The sequence below is a fragment of the Euprymna scolopes genome, chromosome 11, assembly GCF_053919585.1.
Source record: "Euprymna scolopes isolate OS-2025 chromosome 11, ASM5391958v1, whole genome shotgun sequence".
In the NCBI taxonomy this organism is placed as follows: domain Eukaryota; kingdom Metazoa; phylum Mollusca; class Cephalopoda; order Sepiida; family Sepiolidae; genus Euprymna; species Euprymna scolopes.
The window spans coordinates 83,758,910-83,774,984 of NC_136492.1; the positions used below are offsets into that span (position 1 = coordinate 83,758,910).

General features: G+C 33.0%; 1 protein-coding gene and 1 pseudogene across 1 annotated transcript in view; both read right to left on the reverse strand.

Moving 5' to 3' along the window:
• LOC145287952 (uncharacterized) overlaps positions 1-16,075 on the reverse strand; it is an 881,042-nt gene that overhangs the window by 830,512 nt on the left and 34,455 nt on the right. The window lies entirely within an intron of this gene.
• LOC145288384 (U2 spliceosomal RNA) lies at positions 4,735-4,948 on the reverse strand (annotated as a pseudogene).

The following is a 16,075-nucleotide window of genomic DNA, read 5'->3' on the forward strand; positions in this document are numbered from 1 at the left end:
TATGAATAGATCGCCCTTACTTTTTAAATTTTTCGTAAAAAATAAATATGTACGTATGTACATCTACGTATGTATGGTATGTACATATTTATACATACACACACATATATGCATATATATATATATATATATGTCATTTTACTACTCAATTGTTGCAATGAAAACGATTTTGTTCATGCTATTATTTATTGCAAAAGCTACTGCGGCCAGGAAAGATAGCACAGACAGCATTTTGAGTTCAGAAAAATTAAAAGAAATCAAAGAGGTAAAATACTATGCTCGTCTGACCTCTTATGACACACATCACTTTTAAATGGACGACTATCCGTTGAAATGTCATAGAACATTGTTTCCCGTACGAACGCTCACCATGCACACAATGCAGGACGGTTCGCACTATTCAGGGTAATCATAGACAGCCAATCCTAAGACAGCTGCGAATACCGCAAACAGCTCGACCGGAACTGTTCGTCTAGATTTGAAGGATGTGTATCTGCGTCTATAGCTGTTCTAGCAAGAGTGTTCACCATTTTTCCTCATGCATGTACACTCAGACTTTCGGGGCAACGAAGTTTCCTTTTTAAAACAGCTTAGTTAAAGCGAATAGGAGGATAATCTTCAACCGCGTTTCTATTTTGTGAGATTGACCCTGAATTAAAAAAAAACACACTTAGTATGTTTAGATATGTTCAGGGGATCTCGGTAGAGATATAGTGTAGGTTGATCCCATTATACACGATCTAAAAAACAACGTTTAACATGGAGTTTTATCGAGATGAGAACAAATATTTAGACAGAAAAAGAGTAAGATTAATCTGGTGGAATATTCACAAACGAATAGCATTAGTATATTTAAAGCATTCATGGATAGATGAGTTTTTTGAAATGCTTATGTAGTTCAGGAACAGTGCTATAGTAGTAATCGTTAGGATGGTTTCCGGTAAACACTGGTCTTGTACAAACAAAACTTTTGTGACTACTCCGTAGCAAATGATGACCATTTTAATGCAAAACATAAATTTAGGTTTGTATGACCATACAACAATGACAAATTAATTGAAATGTGTAAATACTAGTATTGAATAACTATTGAGAAATATTTACAAAACTTTTAGAAAATTAAAGTGCAAATTAAGGAAAATAAGTTCATCGAAACTTAAGTTATAATAACAATATTTATTTTCTTGAATAACAAATAGCAGATACCAACCACCTTTTAAAATGCCTAATATAATTTTACGTCTTTTCATGATGTTTAATTTTTTTTAATCAGGATAAATATTCTGATTTCTGATAATAAACTACAGCAAACAATTTATGTCGTTATGATTTTTATATTAAGGTCCAGATACTCAGCATTTTGGCACTTTCGGGGGTTTTCCATTCACTGGTCGGAAGATTAAGGTACGAGAGCTATATAAAAGTCTGATAGCTGTATTAAATAAGTATTATTTTTAAAAATCGTTTTCGTTAAACATTTACAATGCTGTATCCATGAACTGAATGTAAATTCGCCATATATGGCAAGGTTATGTGGTATTTATGTGTAAAACCCAGCGTCATACTGGTTCTAAGAGTTACAACTTGTTCAATTGGACAACTTCAACTATTCAACTTTATCTGAGATAATCAGGAATTTATACATTATCACATGCTCGATCCCTTGTAAAATTATATATTAGCTAAAAGGAGAACTTTATTCTTAATGCGATAGACGTTATAGATTCTTTGTGGGTTTGAAAACAAAATTGCAAAGGAAAATTAAAAATATTGTATAAACTAGATCTTAGCAAAATGTAATTAAAATATCATGTCAGAATCTACATTAAATACTTAACGAACTGATAATTTGTTTCTTTGCGTTTTAATACGTTGTTTTTTTTTGTAATATTTAATAAATATTTTAATATGAAAATGTTTTAAATACTGAATTTTTGCATATTGAAATAATAAGATAACATAACTAATATTCCAAATACACTTATCTATTTTATTTATATAATATATTTCAAGCGTGATTTATTAAATAGAATAATAATATATTGAAACTGGCCTATATTGCATAATAGGTAGATTGTTTGGAAGTTGGTTGGGTTATCGGAGATCATTTCTTTGATTAAGAGATAAAATACTCACATATTAAAAGATAGCAACTTGCAAAACACACAACATTAAAATGTGATAATAAAATGGGGCGATCCAATCATAAAAAGTCTCGACTCCGTTTGAAGTGAATCAAGAAAAAATTATTGGTGTCATCTTTTGCAGATCAGTTCATTTATACTATCTTTTTTATTCGCTTATGTGTCCGCTAATATTTTACGTGTAAAAAATGTATCGAATAACAAATATCTAATTACTGCAGTTTATAATTAGATAGTGTATGGAAACATAAACTAGGTTAGGCTCACGTCTTCAATAATAGTTAATATAGTGATTTTTATTGCATATTAATTTGAATTTGTTTAATAAGTATGATTTTACCCAGATGAAAAAGTTAAAAAGAAACAACATAAAGGTGATTAATACAAGATTATACTAAGTACACATTCAAAATAGTGAGCAAAACTAGGGAATACCAGTGGCAGTATTATCGTAAAAAATAATTAGATTAGAATAAGTGAGTTGCACAATGAAAAGCGACCATTTTGGAAGAACTAAGGCTTCTACATTAATAAACATTATACCTAACTTATCACTGACTGTTTTCGTAGCTAGGCGAGAAAAAAGGTGTTAGTATTGAAAAAAAACATAGCGGCTTCAGTAACTATTGTCAATCAGGACTCGAGTAAAAAATGACGGCTGTTTATAATATTGAACTAAGTCAAAACGATATAAGAACTAAGAATTTGAAAGACCAAACCGAAAGAACTCATGATAGGATGCAAAAACAAAACAATGTTTTATCATTACGCATGAAATCCTCTCTTTTTCCCTCTCTCTTACTCCATTTCTCTCTTTCCTTCCCTTTCTCTATCTTTCACTGAAAAAAGAGAGAATTGAATATGATTGTATCGTTTTACATAGTTTAAACTTCACCTTCTAGGGAACGGACGCACGCATATAGCAGTTTTACTGCATGCTTTGATCGAGGGCAAAATATGCCCATCCTTTTTTAAACATAAAATAAGTTATATATTTTTACAAAATTGCATTTGTTTGCTATTTCTATAAAAGCGCTAAATTTCAGCATACGGTACCTGCCATTTAATGCCGACTATGAAAACGCCAGCTGCTGGCAATGAAGACTCCAGAAGCGACCCATGCCGGTTATAGCTTACGACATGTCGACCCGTTGATGTTTCCCTTTGCCTATCATTTGATATCGAGTCTTATACTGGGGAGCATGTTTTGTACCCAAACTCTCCTCGGTAAACGATAGTGTCATAGGTGTATAGTTTGTCTAATCAATCGCAAATTCGACATCGATATCAGTGTTTTTTTACGGTTTAGCTCAGACACAAACCAACGAGTAAATTACTTTTAATATTTTTTTTTTACTTGCGAGGTCACTAAGTATTAAGGTCTAGAAATAATTACAATATGAGAAATAAGTGTTAGAGAAATGATAAGATATCATGATCAGTAATGGTACGGATCTAAGTGGGCAGCGCACTAGAACGCAATACAGTTATATCTGTCAATTTTTGTAATCTTAAATTCAAGCTTAATATTTAATTTAATTTATTCAAATCTTCACTTACTCGACATATACAGACTGAAAAGTTTAAAAAACGTAAAGCTGAATTAAATGGCCTTTGCACAAAACCACAAAGAGTCTCTAAGTTAACGTTTCCTGAAACAATTACATTCTACCGATTCATGGATTTCATTTTAATCAATTAAACATGGTTTAATGCTTTTAGCTTTCTTGAATAAAGATGAAACTATTTCTCGCATGCTTAATCAACATCATCTCTATTAATTTTTTTTTTTTTTGGTTTTGTAGATTACTGCTTATCAGGAAGGACTTTCACATGATATTTTATAACATAACATTTATAATATGATAATAATTCGTTTAGAGAAAATCGTATTCATAATGTTAACCTACTTTACTGTGACTAAGCAAAAGACACGTTATTTTTCATGAACACATCTTTATATAACAGCGAATTATAGTGTATTCTCTCAGATTTTCAATATATGAAAAAAAAACAATAGCCATTAGTCGCGTGCTCACGTGTAATAAGTGAAAGCATGAATGTAGGATTGACATTAAATTCTTAAAGATAAACGAAAATGACCGTAAAATAGAATGACATGACTTAAATAGATAAAAAGTAAAAGACTTAAAATGACTTCAATGAACTTAACGATAAATTGAATGACATAAAGAATTATTTGAATGCTTAAAAATAACTGGAATCCTTCAAAAGCAACTTGTATGATCTGGAGAATGACTTGAATTGTTTTGAGACTGACTGGTTGTAAATGGCTGATCATTTTACATTACATTAACACAGAAAAGTGGTCCCCCACTTTATATCACAAAGTTACAAAAATATGCACAGCATGTAGTAAGAACAGATGGTGTTTATTTGCTCCCCCACTGAGCAAATTAGGCACAAGGCCGTTTTTAATGTGAGGTAAAAACCAGCTCCCCTTAAAGTAGGCAAAAAGGGGGCACTCTGGTTACCAAAAATAATAATTGTCCCAGTATAGAGGGTTTCCCCTCCATTGACTGGTACAAACCATCTCAAGTGCAGCATCTGCCGGAACAGATGGTATTTATTTGCTCCCCCACTGAGCAAATTAGGCACAAGGCCGTTTTTAATGTGAGGTAAAAACCAGCTCCCCTAAAAGGGGTCACTCTGGTTACCAAAAATAATAATTGTCCCAGTATAGAGGGTTTCCCCTCCATTGACTGGTACAAATCATCTTAAGTGCAGTATCTGCCGGAACAGATACTACACTTTGATCTTGGCCAAAAGGCCAAGAAAAAGGTATTTATTTGCTCCCTCAAGGCCGATTTTTAATGTGAGGAGTGAAGAGAAAATGGGTGCCAACTTCCCTGGGGGTAGGGCAGCTGGATAGCGACAATTGGTATGAAGGGGTGCCCCTACATTGACCAAGGTCTGATATGTGGGGTCGCCCCCACACATGGTATTTGCTTGCAGTATCTGCCGGGAATGATGCTACACTTTGATCTTGGACAAAAGGCCAAGAACACATGTATTTATTTGCTCCCCCACCGAGCAAATTAGGCGCAAGGCCGATATAAATGTGAGGAGTGAAATGAAGGGGAAATGGGGACAAGCTCCTAGGGGAGTAGGGGAGCTGGATAGTGACAATTTGTATGAAGGGTTGTCCCTACACTGACCAAGGTCTTATATGTAGGGCTGCCACCACATATGGTCTTTGCTTGCAATATCTGCCGGAACATCAGATACTACACTTTGATCTGTGACAAAAGGCCAAGAAAAGCGATATTTATTTGCTCCCCACCGAGCAAATTAGTCACACAGCCAATTTTTTATGTGAGGAATGAAGGGGAAATGGGGAGCAACTCCCCGGGCAGTAGTGGGGCTGGATAGTGATAATTGGTATGAAGGGTTGCACCTACATTGACCAAGGTCTTATATGTGGGGATGTCCCCACATATGATCTTTGCTAGCATTATCTGCCGGAACAGGGTGTTTATTTGCTCCCCCACCGAGCAAATTAGGCACAAGGCCGATTTTTAATGTGAGGAGTGAAGGGGAAATGGGGGCCAACTCCCCGGGGAGTACGGGAGTTGGATAGTGACAATTGGTGTGAAGGGTTGCCCCTACATTGACCAAGGTCTGACCTGAGGGTTGCCCCCACATATGGTCTTTGCTTGCAGTATCTGCTGGACAGATACTACAGTTTGATCCTGGCCAACAGGCCAAGCAAAGCTTAAAAAACTAAGAACAGCATCTATTAACCGTAGACCTTTCAGCTTAACCAAAAAGGCCAAGCACAAAAGTGTTAGGGAGAGACCGACACACCGACCGACCGACAGACGACAGACCAACGGAGTGATTATAGAGTCGCTTTCACGCGACTAAAAAGAAGCAATGAATTACATTATCTTTTAGCAAGGATGCTATATCTGTGAAACATTCAAGTGTATTGTTCAACATTAATCAACATTATTTATTCGGAACTTATATAACCCAGCACTAGTTGGTACATTTACACTGTACAAAACGGGTTTTTGTAAATGCTATTTCGCGTATTATGACAGCTGACGTAAACTCCCGGAATATGCCAATCGTTGATGTAACATAGCGGAGACGCGCGCATGCAAATGCTTGTGAAAGGGGCCATCGTCTGTGGACCTTAATTGCTTATTTGCAAGCATCTTGCCTTCAGCGACGGGCATTTCCATGTATCAAAGGCGAGGCAGGTGAATTTATATACATATACATGTATACCTGAAATATATATATATATATATATATATATACATATATATACAGCTACTGACATTACATCCACGCAAATCGAAAACAACATCAACACCGCATGGGCCGACATAGGACTCCCCAACAAATACAAGTAGAACTTCACTACTAAAAACAGCAGACTCCCCACGTTTTACCATATCATTAAAACACACAAAATATCAACAATCCCGCAAATTAGACCAATAGTTGCAAACATTGAAGGGCCCTTATATAAGATCTCTTGGCTACTCTCTCAACTACTTAAACCTCTACTCTCCTCCTTCCCCGGGCACCTCTGCAGTTCCGACGAAGTACTCCGCCGTTTAAACACCCTCCAACCACAACTAAAACGAGGTAAATACGTCTTCAGCCTCGATGTAGTTGCCCTCTACACCACGGTACCTGCACATCCAGCAGTAGACCTAATCACCGAGCACGTCTCCTCCTGCAACTTACACTGCTTCGGCCTGACTCCCTCAGACATCCACAAACTTCTACTTATAATAGTAGACAACACATACTTTACCTACCAACGCCAAACATACAGACAAATTACAGGACTACCCATGGGTTCCAGCCTCTCAGGAATACTGGCCATCTCATACATGGACAGATTCGAACGCCGAGCCCTCAACACGTGCAACTCGGTCATATTCCTCTCGAGATATGTCGATGATGTCCTGATCCTCACATCATCACTCACCGACGCTGAGAACATCTACGCGACCTTCTCCGATTCCGACCCGCACATAGAATTCACCATCGAACACCCCAGCGATGACGGATCCCTATCACTCCTAGACTTCAACCTAAAAATATCAGACGAAGGAGCCGTCATCACTAAATTCTACCGGAAACCAGCCAGCCGAAGTATATTTATACACTACAAGTCTGCCCTCCCTATTAAGGCCATCATCTGATACGCTAGGAATGACATAACCCGCATCCAAAGCAAATGTAGCAAGCCAAAAGACAAGACAGAATGCACTGAACGGTTCCACCAAGTCCTAGAGACCAACGGATACTCCAGCACTGTCATTAAACATCTTTGGAAGACGAGTAAACGTGTAAGAGGCTTCCCCAACAATACTTGCTTCCTTAAAATGCCCCACGTCAGCGACAAGATCACAACAGCTATCCGCAGGGCTATCAGGAGAGATGGTCTCAATATGCAACTAGCCCACTCTGGGCCATCCCTTAGACAGAAACTCTCTAAACGCAGGCAAAGCGAGGGCCCACAACCATGCACATTGTCCCGTATGACCCGCAACAATCTGTCACCGAACACACGTAGTATATAGACTAGAGTGCTCTGCCTGCGGTAAATTCTACGTGAGCAGCACCACGAGACCTCTACACATAAGAATCAAAGAACACATACAAACACAAGCATCATCCTCCCGAAAAGACCTCAACACCTGCAGAAACACTAGCAAATCTATTAAAGTCGATATTTTAGCCACAGAACGCAATATCGGGAATCTTCGCATAAAGAATCGCTACTAATATCCAAAATACGGCCAGAACTCAATAACAGACTGGAGCTCGGATCTTCATTCATTATATAACTCTACACAAGGCTCCCACCCAACAGTTACCATTACAACCATAACCCATTAGAAAAGATACCCCACTGCACACAACTCACAGCCCACCCAAAATTCCAAACACGGCATCACCACAACCTCCTCCCATATAAATAATAAGAAAAAAAAAGAAAAATAATAATAATAATAATAATAATAATAAATAAATAAATAAAATAGCAATAACATACTATAAGAAACTTAATAAATAAAACAGCAGTATATATTTAAAAAAAATAAAAATAAGTAATAATAATAATAATTAATTAACATTAAAAGTTACAAACCAACTAAAACTAAAATATATAACTCTACGTACGGCGCACACCTAACGCTTACCATTACAACCATAACCTATTAGAACAGATACACCACTGCACACAGCTCACAGCCCGCCTCACATTCCAAACAGGACATTACCATAACCTCCTCCCATATAAATAATACAATAAATAAAATAAATAAATAAAATAACAAAATATAATAAAGGAAACTTAATAAATAAAACAGCAGTATATATTTAATTAAAAAAATTAATTAAAATCAAAGGTGACTGAAGTAATACAAACCAACTAAAATCAAAAGTTAATACAAACCAATTAAATTAAAAGTTAGCCGAAGTAATACAAACCAATTTGAATAAAAAAAATAAATATAAAAATGTACTACCACTAACGAATATAAACAAATTAACAACTCCCAAAGAATGCAACCCCTATACCCCTTCCCTCCCCCTCGTCTATCTTCCCCACAGCAACAGTAACCTAAACACCCAGCTACCGACCCCCTCCGCTTTCACAGCCCGCCCCTACAGTAGCCGACCGGACACATCCCAGCAGCGACTTAAGTGACCCAGAACAGGAGAGACATCCACACATCAGCAGAAAAAAAAAATAATAGTAATAATGATAAAGACAACATAACAGAGAACAAGAAAAAAAGCTAACGCTAAAACAAGTTATAAACCAAACAAAAATAAATAAATAAAATAAAAATAAAGACAAATAAAAATAGCAAATTTATAAACATATTAATCACATAATCATACCATACATAAATCCCCTACTCACATTTGGCCCGAGGCCTCACATGCTACACAACTTCCGGCCCTTCATCAAGCATGCTTTGAATCGACCTGTTACGCACACCATTTGAAAAGGGAACATTATTCCGAAATTAATAATGGAATACGTCGCATGAAAACAAGTAAGACATTTTACCATGAAACTGAATAAATATACATATAAAAAATATCATATATATATATATATGTACTTAATGATTTGTAAATCGCCACTTATTCTCGTCTCCTCTTACCAACAGGGACTATAATTCATTCCTCGCATTGTGGCAGCCTTCTAAATCTCTTTTACATACCTATCCCAAACAATGCTTCAAGCAAACTACATATCAATCCTATATATATGTTAGTATAAGTATATATATATATATATTTAAGATTTGAAAAAAAAATCACTCGACCGAAATGTTTATCTTTGATTAGGAACTTCTTGTTGAAGGTGTAGCGGAGAGATAAGGAGATGTATTTATTTATTTTTGTTTCATTTGAGAGAATTATCTAGTCCCTCGTAGTGTATGTGGTGTATATAGAGCGCGTGTAGATCCTGGAGAAAAAATAGTAAAAGTAAGAGAGTCAACTGAATATTTGCGCTACAGTTTTTTTTTAATCTTGATGTGAGCTCTCCATATATATATATATATATATATATATATATATATATATATATATATATATATATATATATATATATATATATATATAAGTATATATATAAATATATAAGTATATATATAAATATATATGTATATATATACTTATAACTATAATAAATATTTATATATATATATAAGTATATATATAAATATATAAAGATATATATATGTATATATATTTATATATATATATATATATATATATATATATATATATATATATATATATATATATATATATATATACTAGCTCTACCCGGCCACGCGTTGCTCTGGCTCAGTTTGTTAAAATGGAACACGTGTGAAAGTAGAGAAAAAATTGATTCTTTTTTTCAAGAGAATGTACAAATTATTTTTTTAAAAGATGTTAAGAAAAGTAACAGAAAAATACTTCCATCATTAATTATGCAAAAAAATAAATAAAATGTTGATTTAGTGTTTCAATATGCTTAAAAATTACGATAAAACTTGCTGTGTATGCACTGTTTTACGGTTGTTGTAAAAATGGAACGGAAACTTAAATTTAGCTTCATTTTAATCTTTCTTAATTTTTTAATTGTGCCCCCCAAAACGAATATAATCAAAACACTCACATTCAACAATTGTACTTTATGTATATAAAACACAAAATGGGTGTTTGTATTACTGTACACATAGATTCGAAAAAGTTGTAAAAAAACAAATATATAACAAATAAATGTTATCAAAGGCAAGATAAGTTACTTTTCTGCCAAACTAGATATACTTTTTGTGTTTTTATTCAATGTAACATATTTATTCAGCTCGAAAAACATACAGTGTTTACCGATGTATTCGAAAATTCAAGATGGCGTCTCACACCCTCTTTAACACCGTTAGTATGGAAAAAGTTGTTATAAATAAAAAAAACTATACAAAATACTATTAAAAACCTGCCGGATATATGTCAACCTATGTCACGGTAACATATATTGAGCGAGTTTTTAACAGTATTTTATCCGGGTTTTTATTCATAACATCTTTTCCCACACTTACCGTGTTAAAGAGAGAATCAGACGCCATCTTGAATGTTCCAATACATCGGTAAACACTGTATGGTTTTCGAGCTGAATAAACATGTTGCATTGAATAAAAACACGAAAAATATATCCAGTTTGGTAGAAAAGTAACTTATCTTGCCTTTGATAACATTTTTTTGTTATATATTTCTTTTTGGACAACTTTTTCGAATCTATGTGTACAGTAATACAAACCCCACAAAATATTTATTCAACAATTTTTTTTTTTTTAAAGTTAATAACGAAAGGGAAATAATTCCATTTTTAAACCAAAAAGTCAGTTTACCTAACTTACTGTATTAATGTTTTTTTTAAGCAAGAAAAAAAAAGGTAAATATCCAGATACGCTACGACAGAACACTGACCACTCTAATTAGTTTTTTTATAGGTAATTGAGGTCGCTGACAACGAATCTGATAGTCAAACTTGGGGCAAATTTACCGTTTGCATGGTATTTACCCCTAGACCCACGAACTTCTTTCCACCATTTTGCAGCATCCGTTTATGCTACGCGCATGCACGATGTAGCATAAACGACGGCTTCACCAAGCAAACTATGTTGGGAGGAGGGGATTTTTTTTTTCCAGGACATAGAATTTTCTAATTTTCAAAAATACATTATAGCGCTTATTTGGTGGAAAATTTAAAATTAGCTGAAAAAGAAATAAAATTAGAAAAGGAAAGCACACAAAGTTGAGTAGGGGGGTAATTTATCTGGGTTTTATTTTTAACTGGAACATCTAATTTTCAAATTTTCCGTAAGTAACGCACCGATATTTACCAATTAGAACACCATTTAACATTGCGGGGGAGGCGGATGTGATGTTGGCGCGCGCGTCCCAACATCACATCCCCCCAAACAAATTAGAGTGGTCGGTGTTCTGTAGTAGCGTATCTGGATATTTACCAAAAAAAAAATATTTCGGTTTGGTTCACCCTACATAATTTAGGTGACTGAAATAGGAATCTAACTGAATCTTTAATTTCCTGAATAGTATCCGATAATTTATTTTTCTTCGAGTGATATCGAATACATTAATACGGACTTAAGGGGCTGTTTTCGTAATGTTACTGTAAAAATTATTTTTTATTGTTACAAATTACGATGCTTTAAAAAATTCTTGCGTTTTTTTATTTACTACTGAAAATCATAACTTTAGTAAAGGTATTTTTTGTTTAAACAAAATAAAACATTTTCACCATGAGTTAAGTAAAAATAATTAGTTCATTATATTCTGCGATCATTATTTGAAAAATACTGCAATTTTCATTAAAATTCGTTAATTTCCTGATTTTTGGTGAATTTTTAAGTAAAGGGAGGAATCAAAATGTGTATACACTTTGAGCGTCGGCATTCATTTTGCGACCTCGTGTGGTTAATTTAAATTAAAGTTCAATAACATGGTTACATTATCAATAAACCCATTGAAAATTTACCGATATTGTAAACACATTCTGTTTACATTAAGCCTGTGGTGTTTTTTTAGTGATGCAATGTTGTCAACTGAGATTTCAAAAAACCCGCGAGATCAGGAGAAAGAAATGTCCAGAAAATCGCTAGCCAGTTTGGCAGAAAAGTAACTTATCTTGCCTTTGATAACATTTATTTGTTATATATTTGTTTTTTGACAACTTTTTCGAATCTATGTGTACAGTAATACAAACCCGTGTACAGTAATACAAACCCCTTCGGGGAGATTGGAATGCCCCCCCCCACCTAAAATGTACTTGGAAAAATCGATTTTATAGTGAGATTTAAGAATGGTTAGTAGAAAAAAAGGTGCAAAACAAAACAAATAATCAATAAATAATTGTTACCAAAGGCAATAAATGCTACTTTTTGTTACTTACATGAAAAAGTTTATTTTATGTTTTAAAGTATTTTCAAGCAATGCGAGTGTCTGGGTGCCAAATGCCTCCAGATTTTCTAGAGTTTCCCGCTAGATTGTAAACGAAATCTCCAGATCTAGCAGGAAAATCGCTAAATTGTAACACTGGTCACGTGACAGAAAGCGGTAATAAATAATTGTCCCTAAATAAAAAATGGCCTCTCGGTACAAAGAAATCCAGCTATTTATCATAGAAAATTTAAGTATAATGTTATAATTAAAAAGAAATCTATAAAAACGCACATGGATATAGTAAACATATTATACCAAAACGTGGAAGCCATCCGCCCAGTGTTTTTTTAGACAATTAACTCCGAACGAACCAACATTTACATTTATATATATATATATATATATATATATATATATATATATATATATATATATATATATATATATATACGTAATAAGTACAGTTTAACTCTTTTTCAAAGTGTTTTAACATGTTTTATAAACCTTCTTGTCCTATATATATATATGTGTGCGTGTGCGTGTGTGTGTGTAGTTTGAAAATTTCCAAAGTAAAAAAACATTGCATCATAAGAATATTTCTAGATTGTAAGAACAAGATAATATTTTTTTCAATTAAGACAAGCAGAATTACCATACGTCTCTACTTTATAAACTGAAACCTAATAAACTGTATATTAAATACTTTAATTAATTAGATAAACAAATGATGTCTTTTTTACATTTATTTTAATTTGAAGTTTGATTATTTGATGTTTTACACTGAGGGTTAATATAAGATACGTATAGAGTAAATTAACCTATTATTATATAACGCCCACATATTGAGCTTCTCATGAGTTGAAATTGAATAATTATTTTCATTTCCTATCGAGAGTTCATCAACAAATTAAACGAAGATTTGTTTTAACGAAATTGAGACGAGAAAACATTGGAGGGCATATGTATTTGTTACCTTGGATATCGTATGCAGAAAGCTGGAAAATCTCATTTACCTTCCCCAATTATGTTCTGCTTTCACAAAGGTAATGTTCTCACCTCAGGTAAATAGTCATTCTTACATAATTTGATTAAGGAAAGATACATTCATTAAAAGTTATTAAATCGGTTTATTTCTCCTTAAAATAATGGTACGCGGTTGGAAGCATAATTTGGAAAAAAATCCCTCGAATGTCTTTGATTATTACACTTTTTTTGATTTTTGCTTTTTAATTCGGCTTTCATCTTAATGAAATAACTGGTAGCGAGTAAGATGATATGTTTAAGGTCACCTGGAGAGGTCTAATTAGAGTTAAACTCTAGATTTATGTAGCGACCTATGGTCATTTTCTTTACTTAATTAAAACATATATATATATAAACATATATATTCTCATAAATCATAAGTATGCACATATGTGTATATATATTGGCATACACATTGTATATATATATATATATATATATATATATATATATATATATATATATATATATATATATATTAGCTATAAATGATTTAAACGGGATTTCCAAGTGTTACAACTATTAAGATCAATGTGAATTTTTTTCTGTCAGATCATGTATATATTTGATTAATTTACCCAAACTGAAAGATGCCTTATTTTTTCTTATTCCTATTCGTTAAATAGAGAAACACCAGTGAATAACTATAAATTATCCAAGAACTATATATATATATATATATATATATATATATATATATAATTTATAGTTTCTAAGTTTTATCCTACCCAGCAAATCATGAGCTGCCAAGGAATATAATTTTATTGACCATTAAAGCTGTTTCCAAGTAATAAAATTGTTTCATTAGTAAAGTGGTTAACTCCACACAGATATATGATCAAGGTCTGTCACTCTTCTACAAAAAATCTACCTTTTTTTACTATAGCGAATGATATCAAACCTTCTGTTTAAGTTCCTGCTTACCTTTCATTTAAAACCGCTATTTTTTAAATGCGGTGTTGTATTCACAAAATCTACTACACACTAATATATATATATATATATATATATATATATATATACATATATACATATATATATGTATACATATATATATACATATACATATATATACATATATACATATATATACATACATATGTATATACATATATATACATATATACATATATATATGTATATATACATATATATATATATATATGTATATATGTATATATACATGTATATATATGTATATATATGTGTATGTATATATATGTATATATATATATATATATATATATATATATATATATGCACACATATACAGGTGTATGTTTAAATGCGTTAAATGTAAAATTTTCAACTATTTTATTGGATTACAAATCGGAAACTGATGTTTGGTTTGGAAAAATATAATAGAGAGAGAGTGACTGACAAACGAGTTGCGTTTTCAAATTTTGAAAATGTATTCTATTTACATTTATTGGAGGCATAATTAATGCCACATGATAAACCTGTAAACGTGTACACTTGCCACCTCGTTTAGACGAGTTAACCCCATTAGAGAATTTTCATTATAAATATGCAAAACCCAACGTCTACGCTGAAATACCAGGTAGATTCGAACTGTTGGAAGGCAATATCTCATCGGTTATTACTTTAATAATACTTAATTAAATGTGTAGACTTTTGGGAAATTGGGCACCTATATGCCATATACGCGCGAGATGGATATTCCAGATCTTTTTTTTTTAATTTGCATATTAAAGATATGCTTTTTTAAAAGTATATTTATAGTTTGCGCCTCTAAAAACACAATCTATATACATTATGTATATATATACATATATATATATGTGTATATATATATATATATGTGTGTGTGTGTGTGTGTGTGTTTGTGTATGCGTGTTTTTATTGTCAACCGATAGTTATGAGCACAAAAATAGGTAAAAATTAATGAAAATATCGTATCTAAATAAAACGGACGGAGTGTTGTTCTAAAAATTATCCAACTGCATATTTCCTTGTTATTAACATCGTTCAAATAGCTCAAAATAAAAACGAAAATTATATATATATATATATATATATATATATATATATATATATATATATAGATATATACATGTGAGTGTGTGTGTGTGTGTGTGTATGTGTGTGCGTGGCCTTGGAAAAAACACCCCTACGATTTTTTTTTAGAATCTTCTAGAACTGGGAGCACTTTTTAACAAAAGCGCCGACAGGAGGTGTGCGAATACTCAAGAAATGGCGGCGATCAGGCTGTCCTTGGTGTTTTAGTCATATAACTGATCTTCTCGATGTATTACCAAAGTATTTCAGGACGTTTCAGCTCGGGAGAAAAAGGGGTCAATGAAAGAAGACTACAAAGCCCTAGCACTCATTCTGAAACAAGCCTGAATCCTGCTGCCACACCAAGGCTCTACCATCGCTACCTAATGCTACGAGGGGGTCAGCACACTCTTAAACCCATC